The sequence below is a fragment of the Trichechus manatus genome, unplaced genomic scaffold, assembly GCF_000243295.1.
Source record: "Trichechus manatus latirostris isolate Lorelei unplaced genomic scaffold, TriManLat1.0 scaffold00093, whole genome shotgun sequence".
Taxonomy (NCBI): domain Eukaryota; kingdom Metazoa; phylum Chordata; class Mammalia; order Sirenia; family Trichechidae; genus Trichechus; species Trichechus manatus.
In genome coordinates, this window is record NW_004444029.1 from 10,215,166 (window position 1) to 10,237,682 (window position 22,517).

The 22,517-nt window shown below is 44.5% G+C and overlaps 1 protein-coding gene across 1 annotated transcript in view; it reads left to right on the forward strand.

The window, feature by feature from the left end:
* DGKI (diacylglycerol kinase iota) overlaps positions 1-22,517 on the forward strand; it is a 486,429-nt gene that overhangs the window by 196,415 nt on the left and 267,497 nt on the right. The window contains exons 4-6 of the mRNA XM_023736907.1: positions 6,137-6,211; positions 7,915-7,971; positions 17,312-17,377. The gene's annotated coding sequence lies outside the window, so the exon portion shown is untranslated. The remainder of the gene's footprint in view (positions 1-6,136; positions 6,212-7,914; positions 7,972-17,311; positions 17,378-22,517) is intronic.

A 22,517-nucleotide genomic window follows, 5' to 3' on the forward strand; every position in this document is an offset into this window, starting at 1 on the left:
TCCCTCCCTCCCCCCTTCCCCTCTTCCTCTCTCCCTTGTTCATTTTCCTTTAGTCCCTCCTCCCCTCCTCTCTCCTCCCGCTTCTCTCTTTCCCTCCCTTTCTCCTCCCCTCTTCTTTTTCTTTCCTTCCCTTCCTTTCCGCCCTCTCCCCTTCTCTTTCTTTCTACCAAACCCTGTTAACTACCACCTGATAGGCATTGTTGCTTCACAAAGAAATTACATCTTTTGCTAAAAAGAAGAAAAAGAATAGCTTTCTTGGTGACACCTTTGGACCGGGGACTTACAGTGAACGGAAGTGTTGGGTGGGACAGGACCAGATGTTAAGCTCCTTATCAGGGACAATGGTATACTTCCTACCACTGCTCACCTCCCAGCCCTCGTGCCCCCCCTCCCGGTCCCCAGCCCCAGCCCCAGTGGTCCCCCGTGCTTCATGTGTGGTGAGGGGGCGTCTCTGCTCCAATGCTGTCTGTGCCTGCAGCATGGGACGGTGTGAGACGGAGTGGGAACCTGGCGCGTATTTATCTAATGAATCTAGGAGGTAGACAGGCTTATCTATGGAAAATAATGCCTGTTAGTTTTAAATTGCTGAATGGTCTCTCCCGGCTGGCGATGGGAACTGTGATGGCCAGCAGAAACCGCTCGTTAGCCCCCCAGGGCAGGAGCTCTACCTGCCACACTTAGTCACACCCCTGGAGTTAGGGAGATGACGCCACCGTCCCCCAGGTGCAGTGCACCATTTTGCTGCTATTCTTTACGTCAGTGTTGGTTGTGTTCCGAGTACATCACAGCGAGATCTGATGGGGGTCCAACCCGCCCCATGTTCCTGTCACCTTTGTTTCTGCAGATGTGCTGTACACACGAGTACGATCACAGACGCGCGGGTCTCCTTTGAATACTAACACCGACAAGACGAGGAAACCCTTAGCGAGGGTGCTGAGGCTGCCCAGCTTGGTATTCAAAGCAGCAAACCTAAATGCCGTCTAAATTCATCCATGAGAGCCAGTCACTAAAGTTTTGATAATCTTAGTTTTTAAGCCTATTTGGAGTCCAGGCAATACTTATTTTTAAGACTATTTGCATGCCAGTTACTGTAACTACTAGGTTCCTGTATGACGTATAAACACTGACCTCCCGATGGTTTTTAGTGGCTTTTCTTGTTTTAATCTATCAGCGCTTTTCATCGTGAAGGAAGTATTGACTTTAAATAAGACTCGTGGGGAAAAGTGAATAGAGTGCTCAGAATTTCCTGATCCCTGCCTTTGGCCTTTGTGTCTAGCTTAAATCTTTACAATAAAAATTGTAAAATAACCCAGCACAAAATTCTATATGTTTTGAGCCATTTCTGCCCAGAAGTTTATTATCCAGCTACTCCAGATGTTGTTGTCGTTGTTAGGTGCTGTCGAGTCAGTTCCGACTCACAGCGACCCCATGTACAACAGAATGAAACACTGCCCGGTCCTGCGCCACCCTCACAATCGCTGCTATGCCTGAGCCCACTGTTGCAGCCACTGTGTTACTCCATCTCGTTGAGGGTCTTCCTCTTTTGCACTGACCCTCCACTTTACTAAGCATGATGTCCTTCTCCAGTGACTGGTCCCTCCAAATGACTTTAACCAATGGAAACATAGTCATGAACCAAGATTTCAACAGTGAAGACTTCCGATTCATGGAAACTGTTTTCATTAATTGAGGAAGTAAAATCCTTGTATTTTACTACTAAAGACCTTAGGGCTTTACTCAGAATTTATTCACTTAATTTTGCATCTGATCGTAAGCCTTGAATATCTAATTTCTCAGACTGTCAACAATCCAGAATCTGTCATTCAGGAAACCGAGGGCAACCAAAGAAAGCCCAGTGGCACTGGAGGACGTCCAGTCTGGCCGAAAGATGGAAACAGAAATGACTGAGTTCTTTCTAGTACAATGCATCGTGTGGCAATGTGTATGATGAAAACTAAGACCGTGGTCTATATAGTCTGCCTGCAAAGGCACAGAACTATATAATATATTTTTTGAGGGTTTTTCGTAATCCACCCATCTGCCAGACTGTCAGACTGAACTGGCTTAATGTGTTGCTATGACGCTGGAAGCTACGCCCCTGGCATTTCACATACTAGCAGAGTTACCCATGGTGAACAGGTTTCAGCAGAGCTTCCAGACTAAGACAGACTAAGAAGAAAGGCCTGGTGATCTACTTCCAAAAATTAGCCAATGAAAACCTTAGGATCACAACAGAACATTTGTGACTCTTCAGCTTTGGGCACTTCATCAGGAGGGGTCAGTCACTGGAGGAGGATGTCATGTTTGGTGAAGTAAAGGGTCAGGGAGGGCAAGGGAGAACCTGGGTGAGATGCATTGACACGACAGCCGCTACAGTGAACTCGAGCCCGCTACGATGAGCAGGACGAGACAGTGTTTCATTCTGCTCTACACAAGTCACCACGAGTCAGTCAGCTCAACAGCAGCTGTGGATCGCTATCTAGCTTAATCCATATTGCTTAAATAAAACTGACATCGTTTAAGGCACTTTGTGTATTATCGTCTGGAGAACCCTGTGCTGGGATTATTCCATACGGATAATGCAGCTTGTCTATTATGTGTTGTCCCAGGAAGCTGAGAGATGACATAGCTTAACTCAGGGGTTTTCAAACGCATCTAACCCAGAAGCCTTGTTCAAAAGAAATATTGACTCAGAATCACGAAACATAAATGGAAGAAGGGAAGAGCTGCTCTGGTTCAGTAAGTGCACGTGGGTTCCTGAGCCCACGGGGTGCTCTCCTTCCTGCCATCCTTGGTGACTTCTGGGAGAGTTACAGAGTCCTTGGAGCTCTGCGGAGCGTAACGCAGAGCACATGGCCAGGCACCGAGTGAGGCCAGGGCAGGGGGAACTGTAGAGGAAGTAGGCCTTCTAGACATCCTTAAATCATAGCCCTTAGGGGTCACCTGAAATGTACGTTGCTTGTCTGCAGTGTGATCTACTAGGGGAGTTGTGGATAATGAAAAGTAGACCCCAATCAACTCCAGTTTCTTCACCGTCCCTACAACCCTGAAGAGCAACATAACTCGGTGCAGTCCCTGCGGGTGGTGCTAAAGCAATGATGGAAACCGGGACTTCCAGGGGGACCCGGAGAACAACAAGAATTTGCTTATGGGGACTCTGTTCATGAACATCTGCAAGCTGTTGTTGTTGTTGTTAGGAGCTGTTGAGTCAGTTCTGACTCATAGTGATCCTATGTACAACAGAACAAAACACTGCCCAGTCCTGCACCATCCTCACAATTGTTGCTATGTTTGAACCCATTGTTGGAGCCACTGTGTCAGTCCATCTTGTTGAGGTTCTTCCTCTTTTTCGCTGACTCTCTATCTTACTAAGTATGATGTCCTTCTCCAGGGACTGGTCCCTCCTGATAACATGTCCAAAGTATGTGAGACAAAGTCTCGCCATCCTTGACACTCTGGCTGTACTTCCTTCAGGACGGACTTTTTCATTCTTCTGGCGGCCCATGGTATTTGAATATTCTTTGCCAACACCGTCATTCAAGTGCATCAGTTCTTCTTTGATATTCCTCATTCATTGTCCAGCTTTCGCATGCATATGAGGCAATTGAAAATACCGTGGCTTGGATCAGGTGCACCTTAGTCTGCAAAGTGACATCTTTGTTTTTTTTAACACTTTGAAAAGGTCTTTTGCAGCAGATGTGCCCAATGCAATATGTCGTTTGATTTCTTGACTGCTCCTGTCATGAGCGTTGATTGTGAATACAAGTAAAATGAAATCCTCGGCCACGGCAGTCTTTTCTCCTCTATCATGGTGCTGCTTGTTGGTCCAGTTGAAAACCAGGGTTTTATTACTGTTGCTTCGATTGCCCTACTGCTACAACTGCCGCCTCTCCTTCGTTTCCTCCTCTTCCTCCTCCTTTTTACTTTTCAGCCATAGAGAGAGATCCTTCTCAGTGGTGTATCTAGGTGCTGGGTGACGCTTACCCTTTGTTAGCTGCAGAATCAGTTGATCGTCAAAGTTATTTAATGTTCCAGACCCTGCACTTTCCTCAGGAAGAGGAAAGAAGAGTAACGGCACCTCCTCAAGCGGCTAACAGAGTGCCAGGCAGGGGTCTTCTACAGGTTCTGTTGCTGCAGTTCTGTGGTGGTAGGTGCCCGGTGGTGGTGGTGACACCATGCTGAAGGAGCGGTGCCATCATGGAAGCAGGCGCCTTCAGGATACTGTCCCTTCCAAGTTGGGTGGTTGGTTGCAGTTCTTCCCGTCTCCACTGGGAGCCAACCAAAACCCGTTGCCATTGAGTCAACAACCTTATAGGACAGAGTAGAACTGCCCCATAGGGCTTCCAAGGGGCAGCTGGTGGATTAACTGCCAACCGTTCGGTTAGCAGCCAAGCTCTTAACCACTGCGCCAGCAGGGCTCTGCATTGGGAGCAGCAATACCTTATTCCTTCCTATCTACCTGCCACAGTTGGCTCAAAAGTTATTCCCCAGCAGAGGAAAACCACTCATTAGAAGGGAAGGGTTACCAGCACTCTAAGCTAGTGTCTTTCTCAAAAACAGGATTCACGCCCTTTCACACTTGGGTGCTCTGAGAGACCATCTGACCTGTTGGCTCAGCTACATAAGTTCCTTTCAGTGCTCAAGCCTCCAGATCACTCATGCACACCTTCCATCCAGTCTGTGCCGTACAGGGAGGTCCTGAGCACACGCTGCTTAGGTTCCACCCTTCATGTAGTGTTCTCCTTGCAGCTTGCTTTTCATTCCTGGACAAAAGATAAACCTTAAAGAGTATTTCTACTGTGAATTTAAACTGGTACTGACTGTCAGTTGGCTGAATATTTGAAAGCCAAATTGTGTAATGCTCACGACCCTGAGCTCTGGAGCCACACGAGCTGGCTCTGTTGTGCACTGATTATTGTATGACTTCGAGCATGTCACTTACCCTGCCTCAGTTTCCTCATCTGTAAATTGAGGGTCGTGAGGAGTAAATAAGTCACTCTTTGTAAATGCTGGTCAGAGTCTCGGGCCCTTGGTAAGTACCATATTCACGTTAGCGGCTGCTGCCGCCATTGTTATTGTTTATGGTGTCTCAGCCTCATGACAGTGCCTACTGTTTAATACCTGCCACCGGAAGGATTTCAGACTTTTCTCGGAACTTCCGCGATTTTCGTTGTAGAGCGGGTGGCCCGGTAATGTGCTCACTGAAAGGTTTTCTTACTGAGCACGCGTCCATCCCCTCCCTAATCTTCTTCTCAAATCAGCAAGTAGGAATTTCCCTTTTTGCTGAGTGGGATTATTTCGTGGGTGTGAACTTTAGCTTGGGCTTCCCGCTTTCCAGAAGATTTGGGCAGAAACCTGAGTGCTGTAGTGTAGGTTTGCGCTGGGCTGGAAGCCCAATCTGACTGGCCCCTGGCGATGAAGACTCCAACTTAGGCAGTTGGGAAAGAATGCTGTCTCTGAATTTACACCCCAGTTTGGGTGTTGGCCCTGCTGCCCCTTCACTATCTGGGTGATCTGGGGCGAATTAATGAACCACTCTGAGCCTCAGTTTTCTCACCTGTAAAATGGAGGCTCATAACACCTATGATCGTTAGGCTATGAAACTTAGAAATAATAAAACTTATTATATGAACAGAAGTGTTCGTACTGTATACTTGATATATAGCAGCTATTAGTATTGGGGCCCTGGCGGCACAGTGGTTAAGAGCTTGGCTGCTACCCTAAAGGTTGGCGGTTCAAACCCACCTATTGGCTCCATGGGAGAAAGACCCTGTGATGTGCTTCCATGAAGATTACAGTCTAGAGAATCGCATGGGATAGTTCCACCCTGTCACGTGGGGTCGCTATGCGTTGGAATCGACTCGATGTCACACAATAACGACATTATTATTATCGTTCTACTTTGAAGCGATGATCTAGGTGGCCCCAAGTAATGGGGTTATGGAGTTACTTGTGGGTCAAAGGACAGTTGATGATGTTTGTCACTTTATTGGATATTGAAGATGAAGTTTTAGATTTGCTGATGAATGTAAATGATTGCATATGCTGTTTGATTTACATATTCTCTCGTTAACACCACGGGCCCTTCAGCACAGACTTAACATTCCTCTCTTGTATTTTGAATTGGATGTTGTAGAAATCGGCTCTCAGGAGGAAGTGTGCCGTCTGCAAGATCGTTGTCCACACCGCCTGCATCGAACAGCTGGAAAAGGTGAGAAAGCGCCACCTGCTGCTGTGGTTGCTACACTGTAAGTGTTTGGACTTCCTCAGACCAGGACCTGGGAGGCTCGGCAGTGCTCACTGCCAGCTTTCAGAAAGCAAATGCCCTTTTAACAAACTGGAAGCCCAGCGTTCTCACGAGATTAATAACAGACAATGTTTGAGGTTCATTCTCTCCTATTTGGTGAAGTGAAATTTGATGTCATCTGATGGTGACTTTTGGGATAAGGAGTAATAAGATTAGAGGACAAACATGTTGTGCACTGATTTCCTTTCTGTGTCTTCTGCACGTGTGTCGTTGTTCCCCTATGGGACTTCCCACAAGATGTGCCCTTTAAGAAAAAGAAAATTCCTAACCTCTTTAAAAAGGTCTCTGGTTGGTGCAAATGATGAATGCGTTTGTCTGCTAACTGAAAGGTTGGCAGTTCAAGTCCACCCGGAGGTTCCACAGAAGAAAGGCCTGGCGATCTACTTCTGAAAAACCAGTCATTGAAAACTCGGAGTCGGCTCAATGGCAACTTTCTTTTTTTAAACCTCTTTAGAATCTTTGTTTTTAAAACGTTTGCGCGTTGCCCTCTTCTGGAAGTGGCTGCGTGGGCGAGAGCCCAGCCAGAGCCAGCTCTCAGGCCCCTCACCGGCAGTGTCTTCCTTGTGTGGCTTTCATGTGGGGGTGGGGCTGGAGGTGACAACTGTGATGTCTCTCCTCCAGAGGAAGTAGATTCCCTACAGCCCATTTCTCTGTCATTTGGGGGAAGAGAAAGGCTCCAATAGTCGGTTTTCTGCTTAAACTCCCCACCCACCTTGTGCTCTTCCTTCCACACTTCACACCTCCTCCTCCTTTATGCCCTAACCATGTGCTTGAACTGCCTTGTGTAACTCAGTTCCTTTCACGCCACATTACCATCAGTGTCAACTGATATTTTGTAGCTATGGCTACTAACATTGTGTCTTAATATTTTCTCTGCTGTCTCAACCCTGCTCATTTCCACTTTCATTCCTACATTCTTTTCGTTATATTATTGAAACCAAACCAGACCCCTTGCCCTTGAGTCAATTCCCACTCATAGCAACCCTATAGGACAGAGTAGAGCTGCCCCATAGGGTTTCCAAGAAGCCACTGGTGGATTCGAACTGCCAACCTTTTGGTTAGCAGCTGTGCTGTTAATCTCTGAGCCACCAGGGCTTCTGTATTAGCAAGTAGGCAAAAAAGATTTAAGTGTAGCAGGAAGCATCCCCATCTGAGAGAAAGGCAGTGATGAATGCTTTTATAAAGAGTGTTTTGTTGGAGGAGGAGGGGGGCAAAGAATCACCATGATGTTAAAAAATTTCTCAAGTTTATATTTTTCTACTTTTAATATCTGAAACAGCCCTCCAGACGGCTTCAGCTGCCATATACTGTTCCTCTGCCTCTTTCTTATCCTAGTTGCTCAAATGAGTAGTGTAGGAGCATTATCGTTTAAAGATCCTTTGATTTCATAGGCGAGAATGCGGCGATCTGGCCTGGACATACTGGGATCTCTGTAGCTGATCTAATGCAGTGATTTCCAGAGACCAAGAAGAGGGTGAAACTTTGCTCGTTGCTCTTGTGGGTTTTGCATTGTAGTTGCAGTATCTGTCACTGTTTCTTTTTCAGGTAATTAAATCCAGTTGTGTGCTTATCTCTAAAGTAATATGCGTTTCTTTTTTAAATGACAGATTAACTTCAGATGTAAACCAACGTTTCGAGAAGGGGCCTCAAGATCCCCAAGAGAAGTGAGTAATTCAGAGCTCTATTTCAAACACTACTTCTTATATCCCATTGACTCACTGGATTCATAGCTATTCACCAGAGATTAAGGAGCCTGGTGGCGCAGTGGTAAAGCCCCCAGCTGCTAACCAGAAGGTTGGCGGTTCAAACCCACCAGAGCTCTGAGGGAGAAAGATGTGGCAGTCTGTTTCTGTAAAGATTACAGCCTTGGAAACCCTATGCGGCAGTTCTACCCTGTCCTATAGGGTCACGATGAGTCAGAATCGACTCAATGGCAATGGGTTTGGTGGGTCATCAGAGGTTAAAATATAAATTCTACCTCCTGCCATTCCACATCAGTTTCTTGTTAATGCTTCAATCAGATCTCCAAGACTCCCGATGTGTTCCATACTGTAGAGGCATATCTGCACTTTGTTCTTCTCATGAAATGGATTGGGGACCCAAGTCTTGTTGAGTGACCCAGAGAGTAGGGGGGTGGGGTGAAAAGACACACACACACACACACACACACACACACACACACACACACACACACACACATACACACGGAGTGCTCAGCCCCTGACCTTACAGTCCAGTAGAGAGACAGACAGGGAAATAGGAAATTGTAATGCAGGGCAGTTGCTATGATGTTAGTGGTAGGCGGAGGGGATGATGGGAGTGGTGGTCGAATTGAAGGGGTAAGGAAGAAATAACCATTTTATTTTCTTTTGGTCAGTGTGAATTCCATTTTAAATTTGAAGCAGGTAGAAGCTCTTCAGGGGCAGCACAGGTTCTGGTTGTTAGTGTGAGCCCTGGGGCCAGACCGTCTGGTCTCAAATCCTGGTGTGACATGACTGGTGGAGTGAGCTTCTACCCCACCTTTCCCCATCTCAGCGTTTTCATCTGTTAAATCATAAATCGTATGATAGTCAGGTCCCTGACCCCCCTTTCATCTGGGTAATTCCTTTAGGTCTCATTTTAGTTTCCACTTCTTCCAGGAAGCCTGCTCTGAGTCCTTCCTCTTTCTCTTTTATTTGTTTGACCTGGAGCTGGTTTGAGGAGCAGGGTCAGCTGGGAAGATTTCTGCTTATAGATTTAAACAGAGCTGAGCTATCATCTTACTGGGAATGTAAATGAAATGGAGAAAGTATACTTAGCAAAAAATTATATTTGCCGCACGTTCTCTTAGGGAGAGCTCATATAAGATGGTGATGTTTGGGCGGAGGTGTGTAGCTGGTACGTAACCACATTTGGAGGAGGGTGGGCTCCGTGAATGCAGGCTCTCATTACGCTGATGTGGGAGCGCAGTTTTGGGCCTGGAGTTAGGGCCCCCGGGGTAACAGGAAGGCTGGGAGCCTCTGCCTGCTTTGTCTTCTCCAAATAAAAGTTAACACGTGTGTCTACGTGCAGCTGTGTTCACATTATCACCTCTACCTACACTGACATCACAGCACCTGCCCTGCATTCCAGTTTCCTATTTATCTGTTTCTGTCTACTGGACTGTAAGGTCAGGGGCTGAGCACTCTGTGCGTGTGTGGATAAGATACAGATTTAGGTGTGGATGTGGATATGGATATAGATATAGATGTAGATATAGATGTAGATATGGATATAGATGTACATATAGAGCTATAGAACCGTTGCTTTTAGGGAAATACAGGGTTAGACTCCTCAAGCCTCTGGTCACATTTTTATCAATCGATCAAACACAACCTTGTTTTATATGAGTTTCTGTTTAAAGACACCTTATTTAATGTATATTGTCAATTCACTAGCATTGAGCTCATGGCCAATACTATAACTCATGCCTGAACAAAGCTTATCTAATATACCTGTTTTTTTAGTAAAGCACATCACAGCCATCTTGTGCCTAGGAACACTAGACAGCACTTTAGCACTATGCTTGGGAGCCATTTTAAATAATGAAGTCACAACAGAAAGCACAAAAGTGAGAAAAACCTGGCGCTCGATAGACTGCATGAAGGACGCTTGTCGACTGCATGAGAGTGGCCTTGCTCACCCTCAGCTGGGAACCGCACATCACGCCACCCAGTTTCCACCGCTCCGTGTGTCTGCGGGTGGCCGCGAAGGGTGCATACCCGGTTACCACCGCTCCGCATGTCTGCGGGTGGCCGCGAAGGGTGCATACCTGGTGTCCACCGCTCCGCGTGTCTGCGGGTGGCCGCGAAGGGTGCATTTGGGGGTGACAAATACATTTTAGCAAGTAGGCGAATTCACAAATGTGGAATCCACAAATGACGAAGATCAACTGTGTGTGTGTGTGTGTGTGTGTGTGTGTGTGTGTGTACTTGTTTGTTTTGCATAATTGTGTTTTCTGGTTGAGGTTTCTCGGTTTTCATGTGTTGCGTCCTGTCTCCTCTGGAAGCCAGTCCCTCTGCACGCGTTTCGGACGCCCTCATTTGCCTTCTTTCCCGCCAGTCCACATCAGTTTCTTGTTAACGCGTGAATAAAATCTTATCAAGGACCTGGTATTCCATTTCTTTCCTACATTTTTCAGTCTCTTCCTTTTTCTCGATTATTTCCATCAGCACAGACAATCCAATACCTCCATCTTCAAAACAAACAAAACAATCCTTGACTTTCAAACTGTGCCTTTAACTGCTGATCATAACTCTCAGCTTTGTATTCACTGCCAAACTGCCCGTCTAAATTGTTTTTGCAATGTCACCTCCTCGCCATTTTAACCTGTTCTGACCTGGTGTCTACTCTACCCTTTCACGGAAATTGCTCTTTTTAATAACACCCATTATCTCCTTGATGCCAAACCCATTAGATATTTTTCTGATCTCTTCTAATTCATTCTCTCTACGTTCGAAATGTTGAGTATTCCGCCCTTCTTTGACGCTCAGCTCTCTGTGCTTCTGACATCGTTCTCCCTAACCGCCCTCCTCCCGCACCGGAGACTCCTCCCACTCTCTCCCAGTGCTCACCCCCACAGCCTCGCACAGTCCTGGGGCTTGTCCTCTCCAGGTTCTCTCCTCTCTGCACACCCTTTGTTGGAAGATCTCATCCAGTCTCCTGGGTTTCAGTCCTGCATCTGAGCTGCCAGCTCCTAACTTTACATTCCCAGTCCAGACTGCTTCTTGAGGTTCCATTTGACCTGCCCATCAGAACTATCACAGTCATCTGAAATACGGCGTGCCAAACACTAAACTCTTACTTCCATCCCCATAGTAACTATCTTCTCAAGACTTTTGCATCTCAGAAAATGAGATGGTTATTGATCTAGCTCCTCTATTGAGAAAACTGGGGGCGGGTCATATAGATTCTTTTCTCTCACTCTGCACATCTAATTCATTAGCAAGTCCTGTCCATTTTATTTATAAAACGCATTTCAAATCTATCCATATTTCTCCATTTCCATTGTCAACGCCTTAGTCTAAGGCACCCTTGATGACTGCAATAGCTTCTCCATGCTTCCTCAATTTTCCCCACTTCAATCCACCCATGGTTCAAGAGAGTGATTTTTTTTTTTTTTTAATGAAAATTAGAGTAGGTCAATATCCAACTGAAAAGTCTTCAGTGGCTTCCATAGCACTTAGAGCGAATCCAAACCCCTTGCCTTGGCATGAAAAGTCTTGCTTGTCTGGACCCTGCTTACCTCTCCAGCCCTCTCCAGCTGCCGCCTGGTCTTTCTTTCAGTTCCTGAAGGCACACTAAGATAGTCCTCATCTTTGGATAGTCGTGCATGTGGTTGCTGTGCTGGAAATCTTGTTACATGGCTGGCTTTTCCTTATAGTTAGACCTTGGCTTAAATATCCCACCCTCAGAGGTCGAACTGGATGACCACCTTAAGTAGGTAGGTGGCACGTTGTTCTTTATCAAAGCACTTTGTTCTGCCCCTCCAGAGGACTTTGTATTTCATAATTGTTTGTGCATATGACTCGATTGTTGTTTGTTGTCTATCTCCTCTAGTGTAAGCTTTAGGAGGTCATTCAGCCAATTTGTTCCAAACTCATTGTGCCAGGTCACACAGTAGGTAATCAGTGAACATCTATTGACTGAATGAGTTTTCAAAGGGATCCGTTTTCCCAAAATGTTGAAGAATTCTTGATCTGAGAAGACATTTTGGAGATGAAACTTAAGACAGATTGTAACTCATTTGAGAGTCTTAATTAAGAGACGTTAAGTAGTTTACTTAATGTAAATGAGAGACCAAGCACTTCAGAATTACTTTGACCTGGGTTCCAGTCACGCTTCCGCTTCTTTTCCACTAGGCGGTGAGAGCTTCTCTATAACAGGGATCTAGAGCAAGGATTGTTCATCACTGTAACCGCGTGCCTGACCCGCGGAAGTTTTTAAATGAATATTTGATGAGCTCCTGTAAATTGAATCGTTCTGGACCTCGGTTTTCATAGTAATAAGCTGTATGGATTGAGTAATAATTTCTAAGATCTTTTCAAACTCTCTATGAATAATATTATGAATTGGATTGGTTGTTTGAAAATAATTGGGCAATTGTGTTGTACACTTCAGCTACCAATACTGAACATAAACCCTGAAGTGACCCGTCACTAATATTTTAACACCCAGAAGTAATAGCCTTTCTCTTCTCCAGTGCTTGACGGTATGTGGATAACTCAGAGAGTGTTGACGAACTCTGAAACGTTATGGTGTTAGAAACCTTGCTTTGCTATCTTAGCAGCTGTGCATCAACACTCAGATTGGCAGTATAAGGATCCCGAGTCTAATTTGAGTTCAACTTGGCAGATATGAATAATGGTCAAAAGAAAATAGCATGTAAAAGTAAAGTGCTTGGAAAATAAGGATTAGAAAACAGAAGGATTCTATAGTAATACATATATATATATATATATATTTTTTTAATAAAGGCATTTGATGATCCAAAAAATGGTAACTGTGATTTAGTTTTCAAAGAAATTAGGTTGAGAATTCCATTCAGTTCAACACACATTTATGGGTGTTTACTTTGTTCGAACTATATTTATACAGCAGGAGAAGAAATTTCCATTAAGCCCAAGAAGAACTTCGAAGAGAAGGCTGTTTGACATCATGAATCACAGAGTTGTCGGTGGGAGATGGTTGCTCAGTTTCTTCTATAGCAGTGCTTTCGTTTAAGTTACGTTGTCTACCTGTGCCTTCGTTTCCTCAGCTTCCTGTCTGTTTCTTAAGAAAGAGTGATTTTAAAAATATTTAACAACTGGTAGAGTCATATGTATGGACCCCTCACTGGGGGCTTGGCTGCTAACCTAAAGATTGGCAGTTCAAACCCACACAGCAGCTCTGCGGGAGAAAGACCTGGCAATCTGCTCCCTTAAAGATTACAGCCTAGCAGCCTCGGAAACCCTCTGGGGCAGTTCTGCCCCATCACATGGGTTTGCTATGAGTTGAAATAGACTTGATGGCACCTAACAACCAGCAGAGTCGTATGTATTAATCTTTAAGTAAACAATTTAAAAACATATTCTCTTTCATTCCCTAAATAAATTACACAGTATTATCAATGTGATTGCCAAATTATGTAAGTTGCAGCACAAATAATTCATCAAATCAGCCTTTTAATTTCTAAATAAGTGTTGATTTGTGGAAACTGTTGGTGTAGTCTTTTCATGATTAGAGTTGTCACTAGCTAAATGATATGCATACGAAAGCTGGACAATGAATAAGGAAGACTGAAGAAGAATTGATGCCTTTGAATTATGGTGTTGTCTAACAATATTGAATATACCATGGACTGCCAGAAGAATGAACAAATCTGTCTTGGAAGAAGTACAGCCAGAGTGCCCCTTGTAAGTGAGGATGATGAGACTCGCATACTTTGAACATGTTATCAGCATGGAGCAGTCCCTGGAGAAGGACATCATGCTTGGTAAAGTAGAGGGTCAGCGAAAAAGAGGAAGACCCTTGATGAGATGGATCGACACACTGACTGCAACAATGAGCTCAAACGTAGCAACGATTGTGAGGATGGCACAGGACAGGGCAGTGTTTCATTCTGTTGTAGGTAGGATAGCTGTGAGTCAAAGTCGACTCAGCGGCACCTAACAAGAATAACAACAAATGAGTCATAATCTCAATAAGCGGAGAATTTCCCCTAACATCAATGATAATGTATATTTTCCTTTGACTTCTACTGAGTTAACAGCAATTATATAAAACATTTTCGTATCCCTTATGATGTCTGACATTTTCGTACAGTTAATATTTCATGATTGACCGTCATTGAAATCATTTATTGGCGTGCCATATTGAAGTGTTATTATTGTTAGGTGCCATCTAGTCGATTCTGACTCATAGTGACCCCATGTGATGAAGTATAACTGCCCCATAGGGTTTCCTAGGCTGTAATCTCTATGGAGGCAGATAGTTAGGTCTTTCTCCCAAGGAGCAGCTGGTGGGTTCGAACCACCAGCCTTTCAGTCAACAGCCAAGCACTTAACCATTGTGCCGCCGGGGTTCCTATTACACACAAAGCATTTAGAAAGTGGTATACAGTATTCAATAGATGTCCTCTATTATGATTAGCTTTGGACAGTATAGGAATTGTGTCTTTGTTTGATTAAACTTTTTATTATTCAGGTGTCTCTTTTTTAAAAAATTAATTACTTATTGTAGTAAAAATACAGGTAACAACACATTTGCCATTTCAGCCATCTTCACATGTACAATTTAATGACACTAGTTATGCTTTATTAAACTTTGGCAGTGGGAAAAGCAAGAAAAAAATGACACTAATTAGAAGTACTTTTTTTTTTCTTGTTGTAAAAATATGTATAACACAACATTTGCCAAGTCAACATTTTCAGGTATTCAGTTTAGTGATACCAATAACATTAATAATGTAGAGGCACCATTTTGCTTCTTTGTATCTTATATAGTTAAAAGATCATTATTCCCCTAGAATCTCTTTTTAGTTTTAATTTGAATTGAATTGACATTATTAAAAGATATAGAGGTGGCATTTGGTGGCACAATGGTTAAATGCTCAGCCGCTAACTGAAAGGTCAGCAGTTGGAACCCACCAAGGGCTCTATGGGAGAAAAGACCTAGCAGTCTGGCTCCATAAAGATTACAGCCTAGGAAACCCTATGGGGCAGTTCTACTCTGTCCTATAGGGTTGCTGTAAGTCAGAATTGACTCGAGGGCACACAACAATGACAACGCTGGTGCTTGTTATGCCTTACTATAGCATTTTGTTCCCCTCAACACTGATCTATTCTCTGTGTCTCTAACTTAGAGCAGTGCCCAGCATGCGGTAGGTATTTAATAAATATTTGTTGAATGACTGACTATAACTAAAGGGCCTTTTAGAGACAAAATACGGACCGGGGCAGAGTCTACAATAGATGTGTTAGTTTCAGGTAAAATGTAGGAAGTACTTTAGGTCTGTTGGTCAAAGAGGAATGATGTATATGTAAGTTATAGACTTTTACCTGACCACATTGTTGTCTTGGTTATCTAGTGCTGCTATAACAGAAATACCACAAGTGGATGGCTTTAACAAAGACGAATTTATTCTCTCACAGTATGGGAGGCTAGAAGTCTGAATTCAGGGTGACAGCTTCAGGGGAAGGCTTTCTCTCTCTGTCGGCTCTGGAGGAAGGTCCTTGTCAACAATCTTCCCTGGTCTAGAAGCTTCTCAGTGCAGGGACCTTGAGTCCGAAGGATGTGTACTCCTGACTCTACTTTCTTGGTGGTATGAGGTCCCCATGTCTCTCTGCTTGCTTCTCTCTTTTATAGCTCAAAAGAGATTAGTTTAAGATGCAACCTAATCTTGTAGGTTGAGTCCTGCCTCATTAACATAACTGCCATTAATCGCACCTCATTAACATCATAGAGATAGGATTTACAACACATAGGAAATTCATATTAGATGACAGAGTGGTGGACAGTCACACAATACTGGGAATCATGGCCTAGCCAAGTTGACAGATATTTTGGGGGGACATAATTCAACCCATGACAACTATATTAGTCTTTAAGGCTGCCGTAACAATGCACCCAAAACTGGGTGGCTTAAAACAACAGAAATGTGTTGTCTCACAGTTCTGGAGGCTAGTAGTCTGAATTCAGGGTGTCTGCAGGACCATGCTCTTTCTGAAGGCTCTAGGGGAAGATCCTTCCTTGCCTCTTCCAGCTCCTGATGGCCCCAGGTATTCCTTGGCTCGTGGCAGCATCTCTCCAGTCTCTGCCTCCGTCTTCCCTCTGTGTCTGTCTGTCCTTGTGTCTCTTCTCTTCTTATAAGGATAGCATTCATATTGGATCAGGACCTACCTTACTCCAGTATGACCTCATGTGAACTCGTAACATCTTCAAAGACCCTATTGCCAAAAGAAGTCACATTTATAGGTGTAGGGATGGGCAGGAGTTAGGACTTGAATCTATCTTTTCAGGGGACACACATCAACCCATAACAACAACTTTCTCTCTTGAAGGTATCCTAGGAGCTAGTGGTGATGGGAGCTGTTTGATTCTGCCCCAGGAATAATTGTCTGTTTTGATGGAAAAGAAATCTCTGTTTCATGCAGCCCCATGACAAGGATAGTCCTTGAAGCTGATCTAGTCCAGGGTGTCCAAGGACGGTTTACACAGCGTCATTGCAGGACCGCAGTGATATACCCACACCTCTTGTCTGATGGCTCTTTTCTTCAGCTTTCCTCTACCTTCACTTTATTAAGTGAAAACCCCTCACTTTCTCTGCCCAGACTCAGGGGATCAATTTCTTTCCAAGAATGTAATTCCTCCAATTCTTTCTAAGTAGCATGTTTATTGTGGTGCCTGACTGCCATATCCAAAAAAAAAAAAAAACCAAACCCGTTGCCATCAAGTAGATTCCGACTCATAGCGACCCTATAGGACAGAGTAGAACTGCCCCACAGAGTTTCCAAGGAGCACCTGGCGGATTTGAACCACCAACCTTTTGATTAGCAGCCGTAGCTCTTAACCGCTATGCCACCAGGGTTTCCGCCTGCCATATAGAAAGCATTAAACAAATATTTGTCACATTGAGTTGGATATTGTTGTTGCAGCTTCTCTCCTCCTCCTGCTCACTTCTCTTTGGCTACTTCTCTCGCCTGCCTCTGTTTCCTCCCAGCCCAGGGTCCTGTAGCACGTTCGCAAATCTGCACAGTGTTTTGCTTGTAAGAAAGTCAGGTGACAGCGATCCAGTATGGCCGCTTGCCACTGGGAAGAATGAACACGGAGGGAGGACATGATGAATGGTATCTACCCATGGGACAGATCTGGAAATCAATAGTAAACCGATCCACAAATACACATCTGTTTTTGTGGGCTTAGGTGATGAGTTAGGAAGTTTATGCTCTTGCAATATTAAAAAGCCAATATCGATGTTTTAGTCATTGTAATTCTGTTTTCCTCCAGAATTTTGTACGTCACCACTGGGTGCATCGGCGGCGGCAGGAGGGGAGGTGTAAGCAGTGCGGTAAGGTAAGTGTCCCGGGCCCCGTGGACACCGCGGGCGGCTTCCTCAGGCCTGGCGAGCCCCCGAGGTGGCCGAGCCCTGTCACCTAACCTAGTGTTCAGCACGCTACTTCCTTTCTGGAAGACCTTGTTTCTCTAGATCCCCTTTCTTTAAGAGATGCTTCCGTTGTTCTAGAACTCTCTGTGAGGCATTTTGTTTTTATGGGAGGAGTTAGCACATGTTAAGAGGGATGGATTCACCCTTCTGGGGAAGATCATCACTGGTCTTTAAAAAGAACACCTCCCTCGCGAGAGAGTGTGAACAAAGCGAGAAGTTGTTTCCGGTTCCTGGAAAAAGATGGTCTCTGTGCTTGTGGTTCCTGGTTCAGCGCGTTACTTGTTTCAGCCGTCTCCCTTAGTATGGGAGGACCGAATGCCACTTGCAGAACGGAGGTGGGGTTATGGCTGCATGCTGTTAAACTTCGTAGACTCCTTGTGTGATGGACCCCAGCAGGTTTGGGTTTTATCAACCTGCAAAGATCTACATAAGGTTTTTTGAAATGACATCAATAGTAAAGGCATGAGGAAGGGGGCATTTTGGTTGGTGGAGAGTAAGATATTTGCAAAGAGTATATTCGTCCTTTAATACTTGTTAATTTGTTGATTTATTCACTTGACTGCTCTAGTCAGACGTAAGGTAGACGGCCACTATGGCATTTATGACAATAGAGGGACGCCGGGAGGAGTTGAATGCCTGAGGCAGAGATGTTGACAGTGAGTGACAGCTTGAAAAAAGTTTCTTTGATTTTGCTGTTTTGCCTAGTGCTTGGGAAGCAAATGTCATGCTACAGCCGTGGGTTAGCCAGTTCTTCTCTGGAAGGTCATGCACCTTAGCCTCAAGGGCAGGTTCTCCAGTATAACAAGTATTATCTCCTCCAGTTCAACCCAGTGCCTCTCCGTTGGTTCCTTCCTGGTCCTTCAAGAGGATAGATGGAATGGGTTGAAAGGGGGAGGAGGAAAGAAGAAAAAGAAGAAGGGGGTGTGGGGAGAGAGTCTTACCGGCCATTTTCCATGGCTGGAAAAAGGAGGTCAGGCCTCTCCTCTCTCATGACCCTTCTTCACTGATTTCATCTAGCTCTTTCTTCCATTTGTAGTGCTGCTTTGGGATTGTGGATTTTCTCTTAATGGAGTGTAGAAGACCTACAACTTTCCCATAAGGATGCTTGTGTTTGTGTGCGTGTGTGTGTGTGTGTGTGTGTGTAAGAGAGACAAGGGAGAGACAGACAGACAGACAGACACAACCATTTTGGGGTCAGAGATGTTCAGAGCAGGAAGTGTTCTTCACTTTGAAAGAATGTCTTTACCAGACAGCGTGCTAGCTGGCATCACCTCAACAACTTTCAATCCATAATGGAGTTGGTGGAATTTTATTAAAAGAAAATCAACAGACACGTATTTTGTGGCAGGTATTCCCTAGTATCATACTGCACTCTCTTTTCCAGACTGGTCTTCTCTTGGCAGGGTTAACTGAATGGAGAGAGCTGGGCTCCCTGCACCCCGGGTTGCTCTGGCCATGTCCCCTTTCTTGCCCAGTGTTCTCAGGCTGCCATCTTGAATGCCCATGGCTCTCAGCACACCACAGTATTGGCAGGGAAGTCAGTGGCCCCAGCTCTTCCCAGAACATTCCTATAATCTCCTGGGTTTATAATCCAGTGACTCCTGAATTCTCCGAGACTCAAGCAATTATGGGATAAGGTGGTGTTAGATAATAACACACACTTGCCAGATAATAAATAATCATCCTTTGGATTCTGCCAGATAATAAATAACCATCCTTTGGATTCTGACTTCTAGCCTGCCTGCACCACAAGAAAGCCAGTGGCCCTGTATCCATTTACACATTTAGTACATTCAGATTTGAAAATTCACTCCAAACTTCGGTGCAGTACGTAAGTTTCATCAGTAGGATTGTACATTCTGACATATCCAGAGACATCTAAACCACACCCCTGCATACGTACACACACATGTACACATACACATTGTTCAATTGTTTACTGATTGGGATAAGAGTGAAAAATAATCACTTAGTAAAGCTTTTTTTTTTTTTTTTTCTTCCTCAACTGGTGGTTTAGACCTTTGGGGTTGTTAGGGCGTGTTCATAGTTAAAGAGTGTTTGTGGTTTCAATTTCTGCTTTTTAAATCAACAATAAAGTAAATATTTGAAAGGATTTTCCCTTGAGCCTTGAGTGTGTATTTGGTTAAGTGCGTGTGGCATTTAATGACTGTCTGATAAGAGCGTTTGTGATGCAGCCACTCAGTTCCTTTAATGCTTAGGGTAGCACTGCAGGCTGCCGTGTTACTGACTGTGACAGAGCTGTGCATTGTTTCCATTCAGAGTTCTGTGGCATGTAAAAGTAGGGTCCAGGCAGGAAGCAGATCACATTCACACTCCAGTTAGGTAATTTGAGGAGAGTTTAATGAAGAGACTATTTACACATATGTGAGCATGTGTGAGGGAGCTGTAAGGGACAGTGAAGAACCCTTGGGCCAGTACCAGCAGGGAGCCTTGGCTAAGCTAAGTCTGAAGAGGCAAAGAGATGGAGAGGAACCTGTTATGGACTGAACTGTGTCTCTCTAAAATATGTGTTGTAAATCCTAACCTCTATGCCTGTGGTTATAATTCCATTTGCGAATAGGTTGTCTTTGTTACGTTAATGAGGCAGGATTAGTGTAGGGTGTGTCTTGTGTCAATCTCTTTTGAGATATAAAAGAGATTAAACAAGCAAGCAAGAGAAGCAAAGATGGGGGAAGATTGATGCCAAGCCACATGGAGATCTCCAGGGAACCAGGAAACAGAAACTGAAGAGACAAAGACCTTTCCCCAGAGCTGACAGAGAGCGAAAGCCGTCCACTAGAGCTGGCACCCTGAATTCAGACTTCTAGACTCCTATATTGTGAGAAAATAAATTTGTTTGTTAGAGCCATCCACTTGTATTTCTGCTATAACAGCACTAGATAACTAAAACAGAATTTGGTACTGGGAGTAGGGTGCTGCTCTAACAAATACCTACAATGTGGAAGTGGTTTTGGAATTGGGTAATGGGTGGAGGTTAGAAAAATTCTAAGGTGACTGATAGTAAAGCCTAGATTGCCTTGAAGAGACTGTTGGTAAAATTATGGACATCAAAGGCAATTCGGGTGAATGTTCAGAAGGAAGTGAGGAGAGCTAAGAGAAAATCTCTGTTGTCTTAGAGAATACATATGGCAAGAGCAACAGAATGTTGCTAGAAATGTGGACGTTAAATGTGTTTTTGGTGAGGCTTGAAAAGAAAATGATGAACATGTGATTGGACAATAGAGGAAGGGCGATGCTTTTTATACAGTGGCAAAGAGCTTGTCTGAATTATGCTCAAATATTTGGTGGGAGGTAGAACTTGTAAGCGATGAACTTGGGTATCTGGCTGATGAGATTTCAAAGCACGATCTTAAAGGGGCCACATGGTTTCTCCTTGCCACTTACAGTAAAATGCAAGAGGAAAGAGATGGACTTAAAAATGAACTGTGAAAAATGAAAACAGAACTTAACAATTTGAAAAATTCTGTTGGACAAACTAACGAGATGTGTCCTAGAATTTTCACCAAGGATGTGACTACACAATCTTTTGTTAAAGAGATTAAGCCTGTGACTGATGGAGCTAACCAACTACCACAGCAGAAAACCCATTGGCTTAGACTGAAGGGGACAGAGAAAGAACAAAAGGAGAGAACTGTCTGCCTCTTGGAATTCTACAGGTAGGAAACAGGCCAAAGGAGCTACATCCATTGTCCTCCAAGAAAAGAAAAGGACCATCCGTGGAGCAACTCAGAGATCAGGAGAACTGTTGGAAAGAGCATGGGAAGCAGGGCTGCCTCAGTTTCAAAGGGTGGAACCACAGCTTACTGGGTTTCAAAGGGTGGGGCCATGGCTTCCTAGGTTTCAAAGAGACAGATCTATAACAAGTTGGTTCCTGAGTGTGGGGCTGCTGCTGTTCACGAGTGCCAGGGGGATGGAGCTGCTGCTCATAGGTGAGGGGACAGGGCTGCCATGCACAAGGGGCAGAAGAACAGGGCTTTCTGAGGCTGACTGGGTGGAGTTTCCACTCAGATGGACTAGGAGAATGGAACCACCCAAAGCCACGGAAGCAGAGTTACCATCCCAATGGGCCTGGAAGGTGAAGCTGAAGTCCAGGACCAAGGGGCCTCTACCCAGAGTACAGAGTGTGTGGCCAACACCTAGAGTCTGGAGAGCAGGGCCGTTGACGAGATGGTCTCAGAGAACAGAGGATTATTTTCAAGTCTTGAGAGTTAACGTAATATATTCTGCTGGGTTTTGGACTTGCTTGGTGCCTGTTATCCCTTCTTTCCCTCCAATTTCTCCTAGTTGTAATGGAAATGTTTACTTTGTGCCTGTCCCACCATTGTACTTTGGAAACAGATAATTTGAAATCTAGATTCCACAGGTTCACAGATGAAGAGTAGTTTTGCCCCAGGAGGGAATACACCTAAAGTCTCACCCATATTTGATCTAGATGACTCAGAAGGTGGGATTTTGGACCTGGAGTTGATTGAAGACTTTTGGGATGATGTGATGGGGTGAATATGTTTTACATGTGGCAAGGGCATGAATTTTGGGAGCCCAAAGGGTGGAATGTTACGGATTGAATTGTGTCCCCCAAAAATGTGTGTTGTAAATCCTCACCTCTATGTCTGTGGTTATAATCCCATATGGGAATGGGTTGTCTTTGTTATGTTAATGAGGCAGGATTAATGTAGGGTGTCTTGAGTCAATCTCTTTTGAGAAATGAGGGAGCTTGAATAAGCAAGTGAGTGAAGCATAGATGGGGGAAGATGGATGCCAAGCCACTTGGAGTCTCTAAGGAGCCAGGAAATGGAAGCTGAAGAGACAAGGACCTTCCACCAGAGCTGACAGAGAGAGAAAGCCTTCCCCTAGATCTGGTACCCTGAATTCAGACTTCTAGCCTCCTAAACTGAGAAAATAAATTTCTGTTTGTTGAAGCCATCTGCTTGTGGTATTTCTGCTGTAGCGGCACTAGATAGCTAAGGTAGAACCCTTGACAGGAGCTGCAGCCCTTAGTTATGAGACCTGGCTAGTCCGGGGTCACCT